The sequence below is a fragment of the Pogonomyrmex barbatus genome, unplaced genomic scaffold (genome assembly GCF_055798465.1).
Source record: "Pogonomyrmex barbatus isolate J1 unplaced genomic scaffold, ASM5579846v1 scaffold24, whole genome shotgun sequence".
Lineage (NCBI taxonomy): Eukaryota > Metazoa > Arthropoda > Insecta > Hymenoptera > Formicidae > Pogonomyrmex > Pogonomyrmex barbatus.
Genome location: NW_028297121.1, coordinates 114,570 through 138,722, shown reverse-complemented (window position 1 = coordinate 138,722; position 24,153 = coordinate 114,570). Strand labels below are relative to the sequence as shown.

Genomic DNA, 24,153 nt, shown 5'->3' with positions numbered 1-24,153 from the left:
GAATTCCACGCTGGATGTGGAACTTGCTGATGAAGATGGAGTTTCTGGACGAGGCGGCGACGGAGTGCGAGGCGTTGAGACTCGCGATGGTGACGACGAAATTTCTCGGAAAACAGAGGACAGAGTGCGAGGCGTTAAGACTCGCGATAGTGAAGGAGAAGAAACACGCGTCGTAGGTTCTTGTACTGGAGAAGCGCGTGATCGAGCGATGACGAGGTTCCGACGCTTGGGTTGATAGAATTAAGGAATTCTTGATAAGCCTGATCTGATCTTGGTAAGCCTGAACAGATTTCGCGCCCGCTATTTGGGCTCCCGCTGAAGACGCCTTATGGTTTTGCGATTAATTCGTTAGTTGTTCATAATTAAATTTTTGCAAATGTTTAGTTAGGGTTGCAAAGATACGTGGAACCGCGGAAGGAAACTGAAAAAAGAAATGAATAATTTAACTTACTTTTGGATGTGTTGTGATAATGGTCCGCACTTGTCCGTCGGAACACACTCACTCGGATTAAAATCGTGAAATAAAAAAAGATGTTCGAGAACAGCAGATAACCCAGGCGAGGTTCCAGGGAGCACGGTGAAAATTCGGGATAGCAGAGAGAGAGAGAGAGAGAGAGAGAGAGAGAGGGAGATGGAGAGGGGGAGGGAGGGAGGGAGGGAGAGAGGGAGAGATTGATTGATTGATTGATTAGACTTTATTTAGCTTTCTCAGCTATTTTGCAAATACATGATACACACTTAAATTATACTTAATATATGCTCTTTTAACATTCGCTTAAACATTTCTAGTTTTTCACATCTTTTCATTGTGACTGGCAACGCGTTGTACATTTTTACTCCTTCGTAGAACACTTTTTTGTGCACTCCTTGTTCTACAAAATCTTATTATAATATTTCCGGTTTGTCGCGTTTGTCTATCATTTTTACTCCCCACTAGCTCTAATTGATCTTTTAATTGTTCCGGTAGCATGTTATTCACAACCTTAAAGATAAACGTACACACATTATAATATAGCCTCTGTCTTATGGACATAAACTGCAGCGTTTGCAGCATATGTTCCACTTTGGTATATTTATTACACTGCAATATGACTCTCATAGCTCGGTTTTGCGCTTTTTGCAATTTGCTTAACTGTTTCACCCATGTCAATCAATAACGTCGCACAATACTCAAAATGAGGAGCTATGATTGTCTTATATACCGTGCATCTGGTATAAGCCGATATGGAACTACCTATTCTATTGAGAAAACTCGTTTTTTTCCCTATTTTCTTTAGCATATAATCACAGTGGTCGTTGAATCGAAGTCTATCGTCAATAATTATACCTAGATACTTCATCGTTTCCACACGCTCTATCTCAGTTCCATCCAAGCATTTCAACGTAATATTACCTCTTAGCTCTTTTCTTATACTTCTAACTATCATGTATTTCGTTTTCCCTGCATTCATTTTTAATTTATTTATATTCATCCACTTTTCTACTATAACAAACACCGTATTCATTTTTCTTTCTAATTCTGCGCTACTTTCTCCCTCCACATATATTAAAGTATCATCCGCAAACATTTTTATCTTACATTCTTCTGGACAGACTTTGATTATATCGTTTATATAAAGTATAAATAACAAAGATCCCAATACAGATCCCTGTGGAACTCCATATTCCGTTGCCATTAATTTTGACCATTTATTATTAAATCGCACCTGCTGTGTTCTATTCTTTAGATAGATTCTTTAGATGAGTTTAATCTTGAAAAATTCAAGGACCTTTCCTCTGATTCCATATTGATATAATTTCCCTAATAATCTTTCCCTATCTATCGTTTCAAACGCTCGCTTCAGATCCATGAAAATTACCCCCACCATTCTCCTTTCACTGACTATCAGTTTCCATTCGTCAACAATAGTTTGAATCGCTGTTTCACATGAATAGTGTTTTCTAAAGCCCGATTGATGTTCAGTTATAATACTATTATTTTCCAAATACCTTTCAATTTGCTCTTTTACTACCAATTCTAACACTTTCTCAAATATAGGTAACACATTAATAGGCCTAAATTCACTCGCCTTCTTGGCTTTATCTACTTTTGGAATCGGTATTATTGTAGACGTTTTCCAACTTTCTGGACAGCAACTCTCAGGGAGTTATTTATCTCTCAGGGTTATTCATCTCTCAGGGAGTTATTTATTATATCAACAAATTCCTCTTTTATTATGCAAAACGTTGCTTTTAATATATCACTAGTTTTATTCCCTCTTCCGTGCCTTTCTTATTTGGCAGTCCTTTAATAATTTTCTCTAGATGCTCTACCGTGATTTCCTCAACATTTTCCATAGTTTCCATATTTTCTATAGCATAGATAATTCTTTTACCTGCGCCTGTAGACTGATCCTCTATTATAGATTTTATTATACTATTAATACTCTGTATATAATATAAGTTAAATTTATCCGCTATATTGCACCCTATTGTACTATAATCTATGTTATCTAATATTTCAAAATCTATATCTTTTATTTCTTTTGCACATACTGGCTCGCCTCTAATAATTTCTTTTAAGTTTTCCACATAATCGCAAGATTTTCCTTATTAAAATCTATCATATTTTCATAATATTCTCTCTTTTTCGTCCTAATTAGTTTTACTACTTTGCATTCCTATTAACTTTAAATTGCAACCAGCTTTGTTCTGTATCGGCGTACACTGCTTGCCTAAATGCCTCATCCCTTTTATCCGCAGCCTCTCTTATTACATCTGAGAACCATTTTTTCCCTTCCCATACTTTCGGAATTCTAATTTTCCTCTTCGGTGCCATTACATCTAACGCATTTACTATACTATTGACAAATTTTTCTGCTCTCTCACTCACACCCATACATACACACTGCCATCCCTGGCTTTCCTGTAATTTATTTTTTACTAACATAACAAATTCACCTTCATCAAACTCTTTGTAATTTCTAGCGCTAAATTCTCTATATTTATTTTCAATTTTATTCACACTCAACTCAACTTCCAGTCACGCGTGGTCCGTAATTTTGGATTCATGAATTACTTGCATTCTTTTATTACTATTAGCGAAGATTAGATCTATAATTGTTTGACTATCTTTCGTGATTCTCGTCGGTTCGTTAACATACTGTTTCATACCCAAGCTTAACATTGCCGTTTGCAATTTCTTCGCATAAAACGAGTCCGTCATAAGATCTATATTAAAATCTCCTATTACCATGCATTCACCCTTTATTACTAACTCCTCTACTATATCCTCGAAAAATCTCATGAAATCCCCGTGCAATGCGCTTGGTGAGTGATATATTACCATTATCACTCCTTTATATAATTTATTTTTCACTTATACCGCGATACACCAACAATTCGATTCTAATTTTTGTACTAACACCGTCTCGTAAATAATATCATTCCTTACATATAGAACAACCCCTCCTGTATTTCTATTCTCAGCATTACATCTAGTCATATTATAACCAGAAACGTTCACTTCACTGTCTTCAATATCCTCGGTCAATCTGGTCTCCGATAATGCTAAGAACGCAGGATTTATTTTTTTCATAATCTGATGTTGAATCTCATCCTTATGCGCTATCAAACTCTGCGCATTTGTATACAGTATAATTTCTTCTTTCTTCTGTAGTTGCTACTTCTCCTCCCAGCCTGCTCTCCTCTTTTCTTCCTGTAACGCCCTCTTAAAAGTCGGACATTCTCGGCTGATAGCTTCATGGTCATCATTTATCTTCAAATTGTATGTTCGATTTTTGAACATACAGTTCACACATTTCTTCTCTGTCGCTGTACAGACACGCGAGCTATGATTCCCCGCGCATTTGCAGCATGTTTCTTCTCTCTTACAATTTTCGGCAATATGAAAATATCCCCAGCACTTAAAACATCTTTTGACACTGATGTGATTAAATGCAGGAAACTTCTTCCATCCTACATTTAGTTTTGTTTTCTGCATTATCATCTCGTGTGTCTCTTCATCTACTTCCATTATTATTGATCCTTCTTCATTTCCTCTTCTTTGAACGTTATTCTTTACTTTGACCATTCTCTTCATAATTCGCATATTTACTGTATCTATTTTATTCTGCTTCTTTATCGTATTTATAAGCTCATTATCATCTAAGTTCATCTCTTCTAAATTTATATTAATAATTTTTATTTTTGGTTTCGATTTAAACTCCGTCACTTTGTAATTCTCTCCCAGTTTAGCTTGAACTGTCTCTTTCAACTTTTTTACCTCCTCTCCAGTTTCACATCCCATGATTACTACTCCTTTGCTTCCTTTTTTTAATTTTGTTACTCCCATAGCCATATTCTTTATATCTACCTTCTCTTTTATCACTTTTTTCGTGTCTTCACTTTTCTGTTGCAATTTCGGTTTAACAATTATAAGACTCTCTTTATTCTTTTCTTTAACCGCTTCACTGTAGCTTCTTTGCGTTCCTCCCTTCGATCCATACTCTATTCCTTGTATTATTTTCTTCAAGTTTTCCATCTCTTGTTTAACACTTCCTAATTCTTCTTGAACTACTTCTTTAATCATTATTTTAATTTCATTTTTACGCATCGCTTCATCTTTTATTTCTTTCACAGTTCTTATAATCCAGTCTATTTTTATATCAATGCTTGACCCTTTATTTCCACTGCTCGGTGTTGTGAACACTCCTGTAGATCCTGTAGATCCTGTAGATCCTGTAGATGATGTCCTATCTCTCCCTGCCGGTGCCGGAGCTTTCTCACTATCGGTTAAGAATTCCTCAAATGGGCCTTTACACGGCACGTACTCTTGATTTCTGTCGATAATTTTATGCTTATTTACACATCCTGGATGGTAAAAAAGCTTTGGGCAATTTTTACATTTAACGACTCTGCTCTTAATTGCTTTCCTACATGCCGAGCATCGATACTCTGCATATTCGTCGTCCATGCTGATAATTACCGGCCAAAACCGCTATCAGCGTAAGCGATCAGTCACCTGTGATCCACTTTCACACGTCAGCACTATTGTGTCCACGTATAATGTCTACTGTCTTGTGAGACTTCAATGTCTCAAATAATAAATTCACTGCTCACATCCACAGATCGCCGTATCCCGGCTAGATAACTTTCATATCCATCCTCGATCTACGGCGACATAACTCGAAATACTTATTTTACGTCTTTTCCCACTATTTACGCACGAAAATTCACTATTTTGACGGAGCGATGTGACACACGTCTTCACATCGAGAGAGAGAGAGAGAGAAGAGGGGGAGAGGGAGAGGGGGAGGGAGGGAGGGAGGGAGAGAGAGAGAGAGGGAGAGAGAGAGAGAGAGAGAGAGAGAGAGAGAGAGAGAGAGAGAGAGAGAGAGAGAGAGAGAGGAGAGCGGAGAGAGAGGAGAGAGAGAGAGAGAGCGAGAGAGAGAGAGAGAGAGAGAGCGGGTGAGAGAGAGAGGGAGAGAGCGGAGAGGGAGAGAGCGGAGAGGGAGAGAGCGGAGAGGGAGAGAGCGGAGAGGGAGAGAGCGGAGAGGGAGAGAACGGAGAGGGAGAGAGCGGAGAAGGAGAGAGCGGAGAGAGAGAGAGAGAGAGAGAGAGAGAGAGAGAGAGAGAGAGAGAGAGAGAGAGAGAGAGAGAGAGAGAGAGAGAGAGAGAGAGAGAGAGAGAGAGAGAGAGAGAGAGAGAGAGAGCGATCGTTCACATAGGATTTTTGAAGGAACGGGGAGGTTCTAAGGCTTCTTTATACCTAATCAAATTTTTGGATTTTAGATTTTAATGGCCGTTTAATGTATTAAAATTAACTTATCTGCTACAGTAGTACATATCCCGAAAAATACTTTTCGGCATTTCTGGATTGGTTAAGTTAAGTCAACGCCCTGAGTTGGGGGAAAGATAAATTTTCGGTTTTGCAAATAAGATTAAGAAATACAAATAAGAAAAAATTTTTAGCTTTTGTTACGCGATGGAAGTTTGACTATTGCTCTATGTTATAAATAATGTTATAATCCGCTACATAAATTTTTATCTTTATTGGGCTTTTTCGTTTTGTCGACGCCAAGACTATTTGTTTAAGAGAAATAAGCAATATAGTTTTTCGCTGAGAAACGAATTCTTCAAGATTCTTCGAGATCTTTCAAAATTGTTCGACAGGGAGGAAACGTGGAGTACGTAGAACATAACACCCCCCCCCCGCCTTAGACAAATGTTGAGGGTGCACAATTGCTACGAGATATTCTTATAAGAGATATTCTTATAATGATGAATTTCCTTCCTTTCGACTCACAATTGGTTTCAAGTATCGTTAGGTTTTAATGGTTAGGTTTAGGTTTTCGTTTGGTTTAATGTTTGGGCCCTTTTTTCAGCCATATGGTTTAAATTCTTTAAGAAGGAGGAAGGAAGAAGAGTTATCTTCTTTCGTTCTTTTTTTTATAATTTAGTTGATTACACGAAGAAAAGAAAGTGGTTTGAGAGAAGAATTTTAATGAATTTAAGGAGAATAGGTTAATTTTTTTTTGTAAAGCACTGAGGGGAAGAAAATCAATTGTTGGCATAATAAAAGAAATTTAGGAGGAATGAATTAAAATAATACAATATAGCACGTGAATATCATCGGTTACGTATCGCTCAATCTAAAATTTCAATCTTCATATTTCGCATCCTAAGACAGTTCTTACTGTCAGAAAAAATGTTTTTTTTTTAACACATGGGCCGTACTATAGCCACTAAGTGCCACGCCTTATAACGCGTTAAATTGGCTCCTGCTTTGCCTTAGCCCTTGCGACTCGTCTACATGAGGCTTTTTTTCCTCTTTTTTATTAGGTTGGATGACGTATTTACAGCTGTTCGGGCGGATGGACAAGAATTCGCAGAGTTATAACTCACTGATATTTGTGAGGATTCTTTTATTTATCATTGCTGATTAAAGTGCCGCAGTTAAGTGAGAGAATGTTAGAGCGATTCCGCATCAGAGTGGGCACTCAAGTAATATCAATATGATAGGAAATAGGTTGATATTTTACTTTTTTCCCCCCCATTCAGCATGCCTAAAAAGAGGTATTTATTATAAGAGGAAAAATATAGGAAATTAATTAGAATTGTCAATGACTAAACTTAACATTGAGATTTATTATATAAAGAAAAGAGAAGAACATAAAAGGTAAAAGTCTTCAAATTATGGTTATAATATTTTTTTTACGTGATTAAATTTAATTACAATCTAGTACGCAGAGTTAATATAAAAAGAATAAGACGTAATAGAATATGGATTATTAACTAAAGCTAAAGGTAAAGATAAAGGAATAACGCATGGATTATATTAAAATAGTACACAATTATTAAACGGAAATAGTACAATTATTAAACGGATAAACGCTAATATAAAAGTATGAAATAACATATGGAGAAGAATTAGTGCCAAATGATTGATAATAATTAAAATAATTAAAAATCTAAAAGCTAACTATTACTATTACTAACTAAAAACTAAAAGTTAACTATTATTTTTAACTAAACTATTACTGTTATTTTAGACGGTCGGAAAGGTATCTACTGTGACCTTTTCTTTGACGCGCACATGACCCAGTCGCACGAGCGTCTCACAAATTCATCGCTCCGAGCCCGTTTTTACGCCTTAGCTCTAATTTTACCTCTGAAAGTGGCTCCGTCTTTCAGAGGGTGGACGATGTTGATTCACTCAGTCTGGCCCTCCGCCAAGATTCAGCTTAAGGCTTTGGTTTTGGCTGATCATGTCTTCGTCGGCTTGGCAGGCCCGTATGCTAGACCGCAAATCAGTGCCTGCCAAGACAGCGTCCGGAATCTATTTTTCAAATGATAGATATCGCGGAATGGATATCAAATGAGGCGTCCCTCGTCTCAGAGGGCGATCCGCGCCATCCATTTCCTCTGATCCACTTTCATAATCAGGCCCCGCTGCCACATCCCGTAATCTTCTGGCGACGGGTCTTCTTTTATTAAGTGCCAACAAATTAATTCTTGGGACTTCTGCCGCATTCGAAAGTTCAACTCCTCTTGCAGATCTTGCAGTGCCGGTTCACCAGTCTTCAACCGGATCCAAAATAATAGCGGGGGGATTGCACTCGCAAGATCTTGCACTCCAGAGCGCCTCGAGTAAGTTGGTCCGTATCAATACTTGTCGCTTCCATTTTTTTCTTTTCTTTCTTCCATTTTACAAAATTGCAATGATAATTAATAATAAGGAAGAGCTTGGAGTTCTTTTTTATTTCTTTAATTCGAATGAAAAGATTGATTTTTCCTCGGATGGGAATAAGGGATAAATTTGCTTTAATTCCTATGCTGCGGCTTGATGCAAGTCAGGCTCTGGTGCACTGATCCGTTCGGTCTTTTGAAATTTTTTTGTCCCCAAGAATAGTAAAAGATGAGTGATAGAGTCCCAAATAGCATCTAGTAAATGTATTGACCATCCGTATACAATATGCAAGACATAACTGTATACGACTGTGTCTATTATTAATTTTATAATTCTTCCGATGAAATATATTCCAATCACCCCAGCGCTGATGTTGCCAAAGATTAAGAATTTGTTCCAAAATTTTTCCCATGCAGATGCAACTGTTTTTGTTATGGACGCTTCGTCTAATAAATTCGAGAATGACTCTCCGCTTAAAGAGGTTGATTATCCCATCATTCCTTTGGCTACCATGTTGAGTACCGCTGGTCGTTCAGCGGGGAACATTATATGGTCTCGAAGATCATCGAGATCATTCTCTGTATATTTCGCTCGTAGTGAGCGATCTAGGGCTGACGTATTTCCATGTGGATAGTCGTAGGTTTCATAATTGTTGGCAGTAATGCTTCTATAAGTTTGAGCATGAGCTTATACCTTGAATCTTCTAGGTGACAGTGGGTGCGAATGAATTGCAGTTTCCTTGTCGCAAAAGCACGTGAATTTGCGGCGTTAAGTAATAGGTTTCGTTTCTTCGATTGATAGGCAGCTAATTGTAGAAGTCATCAGTTTGCATTTTACGTGTTATGTATTACTTCTCCGGCTAGCCATATATCCAGGTCCATTAAATGATAAGCAAAGATATCGGATGATTGAGTGGCTATAGGCATTTTTCAACATTCTTTGCTCTAATTCGCATTGTTGTAAAAAAATATTTTTATATAATTGATTTATTTTCGTACGGATGTGCTTCTCGACGTATACAAATTTAGAATTCATGTAAGTAAAGATATCGAGGTTTGAGACACGCGTTTGCTTTTTAAAGATCGTTACGCTACGTAAGGTTACAAAAATAATTAATTTATTTGGTTCGGGTAAGTGTAGTTGTATGTTACGTATTTTCTCTTGCTAGTCAAGACAAAAGTTATATTTTGTGCAGTTAATGAGTGGACTACTAATTGTTGTTTACCTATCTATCACTATCTATTATTTTATCTGCAATTTCATTATATCCACAATACTCCATAATTACTGAATTCGCAATCGACACTGGATTCCAGTAAGTTTCGCCTCTCTCTATATTTCTGTACAATGAGTGAGTTCACAAGCCATTCCGGATCTGAGTAGCACTTTATTCGCATGTCAACTATATATTCTTGTAATGTGATTTTTATGCTGGCAAATACGACAACAAATCAAATACGAATAAATAAGATATATCCAATAAATTTTTAATTTATTTATAAGTATATATTTTCAATTTTTATCATAAAGTAATGTACAAAGGATCTAAAACCTTCAATTAAGCTCTGTATATGATCCATGAAAGTTTCATGAAACATCTGTAATTCATCCATACAATCTCCATAAGATGTCTAATGGAGATTTGATAAAGCTCCATTAGAGCTCCATCTTGGAGATAGATCCATTAGAGATTTATCTAACTTTTATTATAAAGATAAATGTCGGGTGGAAGCCGGAGGTTATGTGGACCTATAATGGATGTTATGTTCCATGTGGGACCATCCACCGTGAAGGCTGGACAACTAATGGACGTCCATGGTGGAATCCTTGAGGACCATCCACCGCGGAGGTTCGCTGAACGTCCACTAGAAGTCCTTATGTTTTATGTGGATAATAAAAAGAGTTTGTAGTAAGATAATGTTGTGTACATAGAATTTCTTTGAATTCCTTTTCCATTTCTTCCTCTAATCCAGTATTTGGAATTACTTGCCTTTTTGATTCGATTTCGAAGGCGACATCTTCTGAACTTCCATTATCGCTCGACAGCCAAGTCGCCAATCTCTCTCAAAAGCATTTCATATATAAAAAATGTGCTCGAATTGTATCTTCTGCCAAATTATCATTAAAGCACTTTTCTTATTACATAATTTTTATTTCTACAAAACATTAAATTTCTTTTTAATATATTGTTGCGGCCGTGCGGTATTCCGTTCGGCGCTGCTAAAAGATAATCAATATCAATCGATAAGAGTTTGAATAGAGGATCGGCCCTTGGCAACGCGTCGTTCTCCGACTGTTTTATAGATTTGACGGCCAGATTCTGCGGTGGCCGGACGCGTTTCTGTACCGTTGGTTTAATAAAGAGCGAGTCTTTCCTAAAACAGTGTTCTTCCTTTCCGAGAGCGCTCCGCCGAGTATCGCGATCACGGGAAGTAACGCCGCGAACGCGACAATATTATATGTGCTGTATAATACTATTATATACTATATGACATTGTTTATAATAGTAAAAAATTAAACACATTAAATTAAATGTGATAAAATTTAATGTGTGTAAAAATAAAAATTTTTTAATAAAAGAACTGTTTTAATAAGTTTGGCAAAAGATATGATTTGGGCACATTTTTTTATACGAGATGTGCTTGAGGCAAAGCAATCGGTGACTCGACCGTCGAATTTCGAGCGATAGTGGGGAACAATAGGCGTTGCGTTCAAAATCGGGCGAAAAAGGCAATTAGTTCTGAATACTGTCTAATCCATAAATTAATAACATCTCGAGTCTTCCTTCAATTGTGGATATAATAAATTTTGCTTAAATTTAAGATGCTATTCATATTAATATACGATATAATATACTATAGATGTTATATTGTAGATAACTAACTATTGTGGATAACTAGAATATTTTAAGTCAAAATGATATTCTGTATAATTTGAATGTATGCCAAACTGTTCGTTTTAATTTATTGTTTGCATGCATTATTATATCACATATTATAGCTGCTTTCCTTTTAGAAAATACAATCGACACATTTGGATATGTTCTATGCTTCTATTAAAAATATATGTTTCACGTAATATACATTACTAGCGTTAGTTAATATATAAGCAATATAATAAAATACAATATATACAATATATACAAGGTGGGAAAAAAAGATCGGTATCCCTGAATAACTCGGAAAATATAAGTTTCATAGAAAAATATTTCAGAAAAGTTGTAAGGTTTAAAAAATCTATTTACTGATCTTTTCAATTCGAATAAACACGTCTCCTTAGGTGGCATCGCCAAAGTCAGATCAAGATCACATCGATTTTTTAAAATGGAACACCCTATTTTTTATTTCAGAATCTAATAGCTGGTGTCAAGAGTTTTTCAAAACACTGTAAAAATATTTTTTCATTAAATACTTTCTGAGTTATGAGAGTTGAAAGTTACAATACTGCTGACATTAGCATTACACAAAATGCACGTGGACATTGCCTAGTCGGATTTACACCTCTTCTTAATGTGAACCAGCTAACTAAGGCAAGATCAATGGTGGTTCCAATCAATTAAGGCAACATGGGCAAGATCAAAGCACGTTTTGATCAATGAAGGTAATGATTCTTGCTAATGATTATCCGTTAAAAGCAAGATCATTGAGGATCTATATTAAAGGATTTATATCAAATGTTCGAATTGCGCACCATTAACGATTTAACAATGTGCAATATGTTCGTAAAAAATTGGACAGCATTCCTAATCATATAATATTTCGATCAAGTAGAGCAACTTTTTCAAGAATACGATTGCGGAGATTCTCTAGATTACCTGGTTGTACCTTATACACCTTACTCTTAATATAATCCCACAGGAAGAAGTCAAGCAGCGTTAAATCCGGTGATCTAGCTAGCCATTCAATCTCTCTCCTCTCCCTGTCTATCGATTAGGAAATACTGTGTCCAAATAAACACGCCTCCTTTTACTATAATGTGGTGGAGCACCGTCTGAAACTATATCTCGGCAAATTTCACCTATCCGATTGGAGTATCTGATCTTCTAACATAGCTTCATATTTCTCTGCTGTCAAATTGCCATAAACAAAGAATGGTCCAATTAACATATCATTCAGAACACTCGTCCAGACATTTAATTTTTGTGAATATTGAGTGTGGCTTTCCAATATCCAATGAAGATTATTACTCCAATATCTGAAATTGTGTCTATTAACTTGACCGTTTAATTCAAAGATTGTTTCATTGAAAAAAAACGATGTTAAATAGGAAATTGGAGCCGGCGTCAATTCTCTCCATCATTAAATCACAAAATTCCAAACGACAGTCAGGATCATCGTCGTTAAGCTCTTGTAATTTAACTTTGAAACTTGATGAGCTTTAAAATTTTATGCACAGATTTATGATCAATATTATGTTGTTGAGATGCTTTACGGAGCAAGAGATGTGGATCCTGTGGAACAAATGATTATGCAACATCTAATTATTTTTCCTCATTAGTCGCTGACGCTAGCCGCCCTGGAATTGGACAATTTTTCACTGTACCAAGCTGTTCAAAGCGCTTAATTGTTCGATCTATCATAGATTTTGAAAATATGAATGAGTCTGACCATTAAAGTTTGATTAAAGGGCATCCTTACTTCATTGTAAGATTCCTTACAATCCCCCCAACCTCGCATCATCAAGAGAGATATTCTTTCTTGCTCTAAAAGATATGCCATGAACTAATGAACCGGCTTGATTCAAGCTATTGCGGGGCCTTATTTGCGACAATGTACAACTATTATTCACAATCTCGTACTTTGAATCGAGATATTACTGTTACATTAAGAACTTGATTTTGAGCTTCTTTCTACTATTTTTCTGTTCGATTTTTATTTTTTAAGTTTATTTATTTAATACTTCTATTTGCTGGTAATCGCACAACAGCAAACGTATTCTAATTTACGGCAATTAATATCACATTTACGTTAATTTTCACTTTCAAAATATTCAAAAATTTAATGGTAACTTTGTTGGTACACCTTGGGTAATAGTAATGCCAACGGTATTGTAACTTTCAACTTTCATAACTCGGAAAGTATATACTTAATGAAAAAATATTTTTTACAATATTTTGAAAAGCTCTTGACATCAGCTGTTGTATTCTAAAATAAAAAGTAGGGTGTTACATTTAAAAAAATCGATGTGACCTTGACTTGATCTTGGCGATGCCATTCAAACTGAGAAAATCAATAAATAGATCTTTTTGAGCCCTACAACTTTTGTCTGAAACATTTTTCTATAAAACTTATATTTTTCGAGTTATTCAAGGGTACTGTTACGTCCGAAATTCGAGAGGAGAAATAATATCTTTTGGTCAGAAGGGGGAACTCGAGTGGACGCACGGATCTGTCTTTGCTCTTCCGAATCGACGTCATGGGATCGATCCGCGAATCGAATGCGCCCTAAGAGCACAGGGAATGGATCAATGTCGGTGACGCTATAACCCCTTATCTGCGCTAACGCGGTCGATGGTCCGTTTTAGGTCAGAGAACTGAATCTCTTTAATCAGGGATGGACCTCGTGCGATCTTCAGGGAGCTGTGAATGGTTCGGGGTCAAGATTTTTTCTTAAATAAATAAATAGAAACGCAATTCGGGTTAACTACGATTTAATAACAAAAAAAGGAAATATAATCTTAACTCTACGCTCGTACGAAGTAGCACAAATGTTAGAGAGTACATTTGAATATGGAAAATTATTGTTTACAAAACTTTCATATACAAAACTTTATATAATTGAAAATCCGCTCTCTACATTTGAATATGGAAAATTATTGTTTACAAAACTTTCATACACAAAACTTTATATAATTGAAAATCTGGTCTCTAAATTCCCAATTGCTCTAATTGGGACAAAAAGTTGGTTATTGCGAGCATGTCAATGGGATCGGATTGAAAGTGTGGGGAGGATTAGGGTGAGTTGCAGAAAGCTTTCATAGGGACGAGAGAGGGAAGAGGATCGCGGGAAATGTACATCGGGATAATATCGTGAAGTTGATATTTTGAGATTTGCTCTCAAAACTGATTGTCGGGCTTAAATTTTCTTTTTATGTAAAAGGTTCCCGGTGGTGGATGAGTGGGAGAGCGAGGAAATTGGCGGATGAGATGATAGAACTTCTCTACGTCGAAGTTCTCTGGAGTGCATTGATGTTTGAATTCAGCTGCGGAGCGGAGGGCGGTGGCGTATTCTTGCAAAGAGATGTTAGCGAGTCTCGGTTCTATCTTGATTAACCGCTCCGCGAGTTCCTCGGCGTGTTCAGTTTCGCGACGAATCCGTTTGTTTTGCTTCTCCCGACAGTGTCGCAATGCCCGTTTCATTTGTTTGTTCAGGATGGTTTTCGTTGGTTCACTATGTAAATATAAGAGTTAGGTGAGAGAGAGTGAGTGAGTTGAGAGAAGTAAAAGAATTGAGGAATCATGGTAGGGCAGCTTCACCGAGTCAATCGGCGGCTTGCCAATTTGGAATGTTGAGGAATCGGGGGAGACAGCTTCACCGAGTCAATCGGCGGCTTGCCAATTTGGAATGTTGAAGTGATTTAAGAAAACAATTAAGTCAAAATCGCGAACCAAACAGCAAGTCAACTGCGGAAAAGAATGATAAAGATGGACTTACTTTTGCTGTGGCGGGACGCAGGTGATGGATGAGAGCTATGGTGCTTTAGCTGGATCGTGAATCATACGAAAATTGAAGTTCGCACACAGATTCTAACTGGGAATTTTTTGGTAACAGCTTCGAATGATCGCGTCCTCGAAGGTGTGGAGCGAAGAGAAGAGAGAGCGATCTGCTCCAAGTCGCGGTTTATTAAGCGGTTTATTAAAGGATTCTGGAAGGGTGGGAATATCTGAGGGCGTAATGAATTTCCGCGTTGGGTCGAATAATAGTTTAGAAAAATTGTGAGTATAGGGGAAGGAGAGAAGCGATGTTCTGTGAATTGTAGTTGTTTTTATGTTTCCGGATTTCCTAGCGAATAACGGAATTTGTTAGTGAAAATTTCATCCGCCATTCCACATCCTCAATTATTCATTGGTGTGCGCGCCAATGGCCACTAATCGCTTCTTCTTGATTGGCGTTTCCTTAGTTTCCCCACCAGTTTGGGGGGTGTCGCCCTCGAACGATCCGACGCATTTCTCATCCGTCAAGAATTTGATTTTGTTAATATTTCGAATTTTGTCAGTATGTTATAAATCTTTCGGCGCCGACAAAGCTGTCTTTCGCAAAGAATTATTTTTTGATAGCGAGACGTATCGCGAGAGGAATTTTTGTATATTTATTTAGGGTCTTTCTAGATCGTTCGAGGCGTTTCGTTTTCCGATTAGCAACCGTTATCTTTTTCCGAAAGAGAAGAATTCGTGAAGTTCCCCAGACGTAACAATACTTTTTTTCTTCATCCTGTATAATACAAGCTATACTCCACTATACTTGACATCCTTTTTTTTACCTTAAAACGCTTTCCCGCGCGGATAGCGGTCAATCGGTTACTAGGAGGGGGAAGCGAGGACGTTGGAGACAGAAATTTGGTTATAAATTCGAATCAGCTGTTAGGCGAAATTATATTGTAACAGTAGTTTATTCAAATAAAAAGAATAATAGTGGATAGCGATGGAATGCACGAATATTCGCGAATAAAATTGACTGTGAACGGGCGAGACGGCGATCGGCGCATGTTTACGGTTTTTACGGATGAGGTATCGCTCCGGCGACCGGCGCCTGGTCGCTACGCGAAATTCGGAGACGCGTGGCGCGCGCGATGGTGGCGGGGTCGCACGTGTTTGTCGCGGATCTTTAAACCTTCCGGCGCGTACGCATTATGCGCGCGGGCGTTGTCGCGAGAATGAAATTTTCGCGAGGTGTTCGGACCGTTCAGGTCGGAGAACGGGTGGGCCCGTTTCCTACGAGAGAGCTTGGCTGACGAAGGGTATACTTCTCGTCTGTCCCAAGAATGCCGAGTGAACTCGGCCAGCCGGGGCAAGCCCCAGCTGTGACGGGAGATGGCGATGTCGGTACCGAGCTCGGCTGACCGGGGTGTACCCGGTGCTCGAAATCGGTCGGTGGTATCGGGGGGAAACCCCGATACACGGCGGTGGAGTTTCGGACATGGCGGAATCGGATCAAGCGAACTCGATGCGCTGGGGAGACCCAGCAGCTCTCGGCTTGCCGTGAAAGGTTTCGGAAACAGTTTTCGGCCAGGTCAAGCGAATTTGGCGCATTGGAGAAGGCTCCAACAGAACTCAGGCTTTTTACCAGACTCGGTTCGGATACTCGCTTTCCTCGAGACATGCTCTCAGAAGGCGAGAGTGGAACAAGATCATTTTCTGTGGAAAGCGATACCTTTTTATATCCGAGATCAATCGATATTTTTCGATCGGATCGATCAGATTAATCGATCTCGGGGTTAGCATCCCTCTCCCCAGGAGCGGAGAAAAAGGATCGGATATAATTGATTTTTTGGGATGATAAGGAATCGAGGGATGTGAAAGAGTAGGAAAGGAATTCGGTGGTAAGGTAACGGCGTGGCGCGGGGTCGATTACGCGCTTATAGACGCGGTCGTGGTGCGGTGCGGGATGCTCGCTCGCTTGCGTGACGCAGTGTCGGTGCGGCGCGTGGTGCGGTGCGGGGCGCGCTAGCGCTTGCTGGCGCGACGCGTGAGGCGGTGCAGGGGAAATATCACGAACACGGTCGTTTACGCGATATTCCCTTGCTATGCTCCAACGCTTCGAAATTCGCGAATTTCAGAAGCTTAAAAAAGGAGATATAAATGCCTCTTGCGGTCACTGTCGCACTCCGCTTGATGATCGACGGTCCCCGATGGATGGTCGGTCAGGGGAAAATCGGAGGAGGAACGAAGCGGAGGGATGCGCTCAGTTACAACCTTTTTTTAAAAAAGTAATTTTATAGTGATATCAGACATTTTGTAGTATTAAACATCTTTTTGTATTCGAAAAGCGCGTCTATAATTAACACCTTTTATTTGACATTTTTTTTCTATAATATACACAACGAGAATAAATAGAATAGAGAATGCAAGAACAAACAAGATAGCATATTTGCTCTTTTTCCATGTGTCCGATTGGCAGTCGACGATGTTGAGTTTCACAGCGAGTTTGATAATTGATCATAGTTCGTTTCGGAGTGTAAGTGATGTTTATGCGTCATAATCTACTATCTTGTAGATAAGTTCTAAGAAGCAATATGAATACTATTATTTTGAATGCATGTATTATTCATTGTATTGTACTTTAACATTTTATATATATATATAAAAAATGTATATATATATGTATAATGTATATAATATATATATATATAAATAACATTTTATATATATATATATATATATATATATATATATATATATATATTTATGCTTTTTTATCATGAGACACTACCGTGTCTCCTGATTACTGATTGACAAAGTCATTATATCATCAAATTTGATATATTAATTTTTTTAGGGTATCATTTATGTATCTTTTAAACATTCATTAATTTTGTGTAAACCTGCAAGAGAAAAAACCTTTTAATATTTAAAGGAATTATCATTGATAAGATAATTCTGATTTATTAAAATTCTGATTTATTAAAATAATGATTCTGATTTATTAAAATAATTATTAAATATGTCTTTTTGATAAATTATTTAAATAAACATAATCATCTGTATTAAATAACTCGAAAGCACTATTATTTTAAATTAAGCGTGATATATAATATAAAATCTGATTAGATTTTTATTTGTGTATTTACATATTGATATCCTAAAATATCATACGAGGATTGCCAATTTTTTTTAGTACATGTGCATAAAAATTTGAATTTAATCATTCCATGTGAGTTAAATATGTTCAAGTACAGATAATGATGATAATGCCCTAAAAAGACCTAATATGTCAAATTTAATGACATTATGACTTTGCAGTATATAATTATGTATGAATATTTCATAAAAATCGTGAAATAAAAAAAATACTCATAGTTAATTAATCAAACGGCCATAAAGACAGTTACAAACAGTAAAATGCTAAGTTGAAATGTTTATGTAAAATGATAATATTTATATATCCTTATATGCATCTAAAACCATAATTCTAATTTCATCATTAAAATTTTCATCATTTAAAATTTTACTCGTACACATATTTAATACATTTGACAGACAAGAACTGAGACAGGTATACTGCTCACCTACCGTGTCTCCTGATAATAATATTACTGACAAAATCATTTCATTATCTCTCTTTAAGCAGTGATAAATTTTATGTAAACCTGCAAGAGGAAAAAACATTATAATGTATATAAATATATATAAATATTTACAGAAATTCATTGAAGATAATTCTATAAAATAATTATTAAATATATTTTTTCGATAGCACAAAACGACTATATTTATATTGCTTCAAAGAATCTACTTGATAATAGATAATAGATAATAGATTATGGCTTACATATATTAGTCATTGACACTCCGAAACGAATTATCACCAACTGTCAAGCTCACCGCGAAATTCAACGACATCGTCGACCGCTAATCGGACCCGCGAAAAAAGAGCAAGCATGTTACTTCGCTCTCTTTCATTCTCGACTCGCTCATTCTCATTATGCGCATTGTAATTGTTAGGGATACATTTCCCAATCTTTCACAAGATCATTGGGTCCTACAATGGCCCTGATTTATCTGATCTGATAATCTCAGGATCGATCAGGATCGATAATCAGTAATAAATAAGCACGCATCGAAAAGGACACATTAGTAATAATTTAGAATTTATAATTATATAATAAAAATAAAATTATGGTATATTTAAACTCCTTTTTCTTATTATTGCTTTTTCATAAGCACAAATTGATTGAGAAAATTTATTAATATTATATAGAAATGTAATTAAGACATACTGACAAAATCACAACTCTTTTTATTTAAATATATAAGTATATACATTTATATAAGTACTTTAAGTATTTAAAATAATTTAAAGTTATTTAAAATAATGTAAAGTTTCATCGCAATGCAAAGATTATCTTGTATTTGTAAATAAAACTTAAATTTTTATTAAGAACACAAACGAAAAAAGTGGTGATACAAATAAAATAAAATTTTTCTTTACAGAATAACTAAAATAATTTCTTATTACATCGCAATAGAAGGTTACATGAATTATCCTAAATACTTAAATAAATGCAATTTAAATAAATCTTAATGTACTTGATACCCTTTATTTATCTTTTTGCAAAAAAGTAATTTTATAATTGACATCAGACATTTTTAAATATTAACAATCTTTCTATGTTCGAAAAGCGCGTCTTGACATTTCTATGATAGAGCGCGTCTTGACATTTCTTGACATCTTTTTTCTATAATATGCACAACGAAGTAAATAGGATCGCTATCAAATTACTTTTTTAAAAAAAAAAGTACTTTTTTAAAGTAAAAAAAAGAATATCAAGTATAGTAGACGCTTGAAAAAAAAGAAACTGTTGTACCAAGTTAAAAAGTAGAACCTAACTGACAATATCTTTTATTTTAAAGAAATGGACTAAATGATACGTATCTCTGTACCTTTATTAAAGAATCTTTTTACTCTAACCTATGTGGTAGTTTTTCTTTAAAAAAAATTATGTTACAAAATTGCTATATCTCACTCAATTCTAGTTGTAATCAAACTAAAAAATAAAATCTAAGTACTAGTATCTTTGTGATCTTTGTGATTCATTGAAGAGTCTTCCTATTCTAACTCGAATGGTACTAGCTTTAATTAAAAAACAAAAAAATTTGTTTTCATATTGCCAACTCGACTCAAATGATATCATTTATATAAAAGATTTGATATTAATAACTGATGCCAAGTTATAATCCTACTATAAAAATTGCGTTATTCTACTAAACTCAAGTGATATGTATTAAAAAATAAAATCTAACTGACAATGAATCTAAGTGATACGTATCTTCATTGAAGAATCTTTTTATTTTAATACACGTGATAGTCTTAATTCTTTAAAAAAAATTTGAATTTTGAATGAAGAATCTTCCTATTTTGACCCAAATGATACTAGCCTTAATTCTTTAAAAAAGAAAATTTCGTTTCCACATTGCCAACTCAAATGACTGTAATAATGTATAAAATTTATATAAAAGATTTGATATCAATAATTGGCGCCAAGTTATAATCCTATAACATCGAGCTACAAGTCTATCCTAGTCAAATTATGTATTTCAATTGTATAAAAGATTTGATATACCACTATTTAAAAAAAAATAAAACTCAAGTAGTAGTATTTTTAATTTAAAAATAATAAAAATCAAATTATATGTATATCTTTCTATCCATTCAAGACTTCTTTTTCTAATCCAAGTGGTAGTAATTATTTAGCTCTAAAATATTATAATATCACAAAATTGCTTTACGCAATCCACGTTTTTATCACAAAGAATTAAAAAGTAACAAAAAGTAAAAAATAAATGATAAAATTTTATTTAAATAAACAAAATTTTTATGTAAAAACACTTGGCGCTGCTCAAATAAGAAAAATAATAAAAATGCAAAACTAATGATGAAATCATTTGAATGTTATAAATAAAGAATGTTATAAATAAATCAAGATTTATTGTTTAATAAATAATGATAATTATAATTTTTTAAATGATAATTATAATTTTATGTATATATATATATATATATATATATTCACTTATTCTTTTTAGAGGTTTAGAAGAATGGATAGAAAGATATACATATAATTTGATTTTTATCATTTTTAAATTAAAAATATTACTACTTGGAATTTCTTTTTTTTTAAATAGTGGTATATCAAATCTTTTATACAATTGAAATACATAATTTAATTAAGGTGGACTTGTAGCTCGATGTTTATAGAACTATAACTTGGCACCAATTATTGATATCAAATCTTTTATATAAATTTTATACATTATTACAGTCATTTGAGTTGGCAATGTGGAAACAACATTTTCTTTTTTAAAGAATTAAGGCTAGTATTATTTGGATAATAGGAAGATTCTTCATTCAAAATTCAAATTTTTTTTAAAGAATTAAGACTACTCCCACGTAGGTTAGAGAAAGTAAAAAGACTCTTGAATGAAGATACATACCATTTAGACTCTATTTTCTTAAAATAAAAGATATTGTCAGTTAGATTTTATTTTTTAATACATATCACTTGAGTTTAGTAGAATAACGCAATTTTTATAGTAAGATTATAACTTGGCGCCAGTTATTAATATCAAATTTTTTATACAAATGATATTATATATAGTTTTGTTTACTTAAATAAAATTTTATCATTTATTTTGTACTTTTTATTACTTTTTAATTCTTTGTGATAAAAACATGGGTTGAATAAAGCATTTGAGTCGAGTTGGCAATGTGGAAACAAATTTTTTTGTTTTTTAATTAAAGCTAGTACCATTCGAGTTAGAATAGGAAGACTCTTCAATGAATACAAAGATGACAAAGATACTAGCACTTTAGATACTAGATTTTATTTTTTAGTTTGATTACTAGAATTGAGTTAGATATAGCAATTTTGTAATATAATTTTTTTTTAAGAATTAAAACTACCACAGGTTAGAGTAAAAAGATTCTTCAATAAAGATACAGAGATACGTATCACTTAGATTCCATTTCTTTAAAATAAAAGATATTGTCAGTTAGGTTCTATTTTTTAACTTGGTATAACAGTTTCTTTTTTTTCAAGCGTCTACTATACTTGACACCCTTTTTTTTATTTTTTTTTTTAAAAGATAATTTGATAGTAATATCAGACATTTTGTAGTATTAACTATCTTTCTGTGTTCGAAAAGCGTGTCTATAATTGATACCTTTTATACTTGACATTTTTTTTTTATAATATGCATAACGAGAATAAATAGGATAGAACGAAAGAACAAGTGAGATAGCACATTTGCTCTTTTTCTACGTTCTACGTGTTCAATTGGCAGTCGACGATGTCGTTAAGTTTCCTGGCGAGTTTGATAATTGGTCTTAGTTCGTTTCGGAGTGTAAATGACTATCTTTTTATGTTCGAAAAGCGCATCTTGACACTTTTATACTTGACATTTTTTTTTAACGTATATACTAAACGTAGCATAATTTTTTTATTATATTTTTTTTTATTTAAAAAAAAATAATTTTCAGATATTATTTCTTTCCTTAATAACATTATAAATATTATAATATATTTATAAATAGTACAATATATTTCTTATTGTATGACTTGACATTTGTGTTTCCTGATTTCTTGTACTTTTATTAATACATTTCATTAAAAAGATCATTCTGTTTCGTTAATAATTATTAAACATATCTTTTTGATAAATTAATTAAATAAATTATCATAACTATATTAAAAACTCAAAAGCAATATTATTAAAAAAATTTTAACAAATATGTAATAAATATGTACATGTAATAAATAATATACATGAATATGTATCTAGATAAAAATATATTATATCAATTTTTACTAGTCTAAAATGATACTATTATATTGTTTCTTATTTTAAAACTTGCAAAATAACACAAACATGAGTCACTTACACTCCAAAACAAATTATCACTAACTGTCAATAAAAACCGTTAAACTCGCTGCGAAATTCATCACGACATCGTTGACCGCCAATCGGATGCGCGGAAAAAGAGCAACAAACATACTATCTCGCTCACTCTTTCTACTTTCTTACTCTCGTTATTTGTATTTATTAATAATCAATCAATCAGAATCGTGACATAAGGAACAGAGACTGTAGTTAGAGGTTACGAAATACATGTTTATATATAGATATATTGATACGAATGGACAATATAATGATGAAGATATAATATAATGTATGCATTTCTTTCTAAATTAGAGAAAGAGAAAAGAAAGGGAATAAATAAAAAGAATTAATGTATTTATTAGATATATTGTCCATAATGTGTCCGTTTCGATGCACGCGTATTTATTACATTATTAGACTTATCGATCCTGCGAATAAATCAGGCCGATAAGTCAGGATCACTATAGGATCCAGCGAACATTGATTCGCTAGATCTTATAATTATCTTGACTTATTAGTCCAATAATCTGCTGGGTCGATAAGATTAATAATGATATTTCGTGACAGACTGTTGCAGCTGTACAAAGGCGATGACGATAATAATAATGACGACGACGTTTCTTAAAGTGAAAATTTTCAAATCGGACTTTGCGTAGCAATATCTCTGCTTGTAGGACACGTAGCTGAAAAATAAAACTTTTGTTATGCAATCTATCGATCAAGCCTACTTAGAACGAGTGAGTCCCAGTTGCGCACAGAATAAATCGGACACAGCAGGTTGAATGGATCGGACACAGGTCCAAACGAACACGATAAGGAACGGACATAAGGTTGAAATCGGACACAGTGAAAATCGGACACAATGGCAATCGGACACATTGAAAACCGGACACAGTGACGCTCGGACACAGTAACAATCGGATACAGTAGTAATCGGACACAGTGTTAAAAGTGTTATTATATTTGAAGTGCAAGATGCAATCTTTCTTATTAAAATGATAGATCCTAGAAAGATTGGCAAAGATCCCTACGCAAAGTTTGGGGATGAAGATGTAATCTTTCATCTTACTAAATTGATGAGTCTATCATATACTCAAACGATAGATCCTAGAAAGACCCCAACAAGGATTGGAAGTGAAGTTTTCGCTGATCTTTTCATTTTGTTACAAATATAATTTTGTATTGTTTTCATAATTAGTTCTGTGATAGTGGGAGGGATTTCGCCCCCCTTAACTCCCCCACCAGGGGGCTTCGTCCCTTGAACTCCCGTTTGGGAGGCTTCGTCCCTATCATGCGTACAGAGTCACAACGCATGCTCAGTTTGTTGCATTACGTCGCTATGATTGATTTTCTAACCAAAAAGTCGTCAATTTTAACGCTTATATC

At 34.7% G+C, this 24,153-nt stretch overlaps 1 protein-coding gene and 1 pseudogene across 5 annotated transcripts in view; one reads left to right on the top strand and one right to left on the bottom strand.

The window, feature by feature from the left end:
- The window catches only part of Gga (ADP-ribosylation factor-binding protein Gga), a 184,999-nt gene that overhangs the window by 46,328 nt on the left and 114,518 nt on the right, over positions 1–24,153 (top strand). The window lies entirely within an intron of this gene.
- LOC148936286 (uncharacterized) lies at positions 673–5,260 on the bottom strand (annotated as a pseudogene).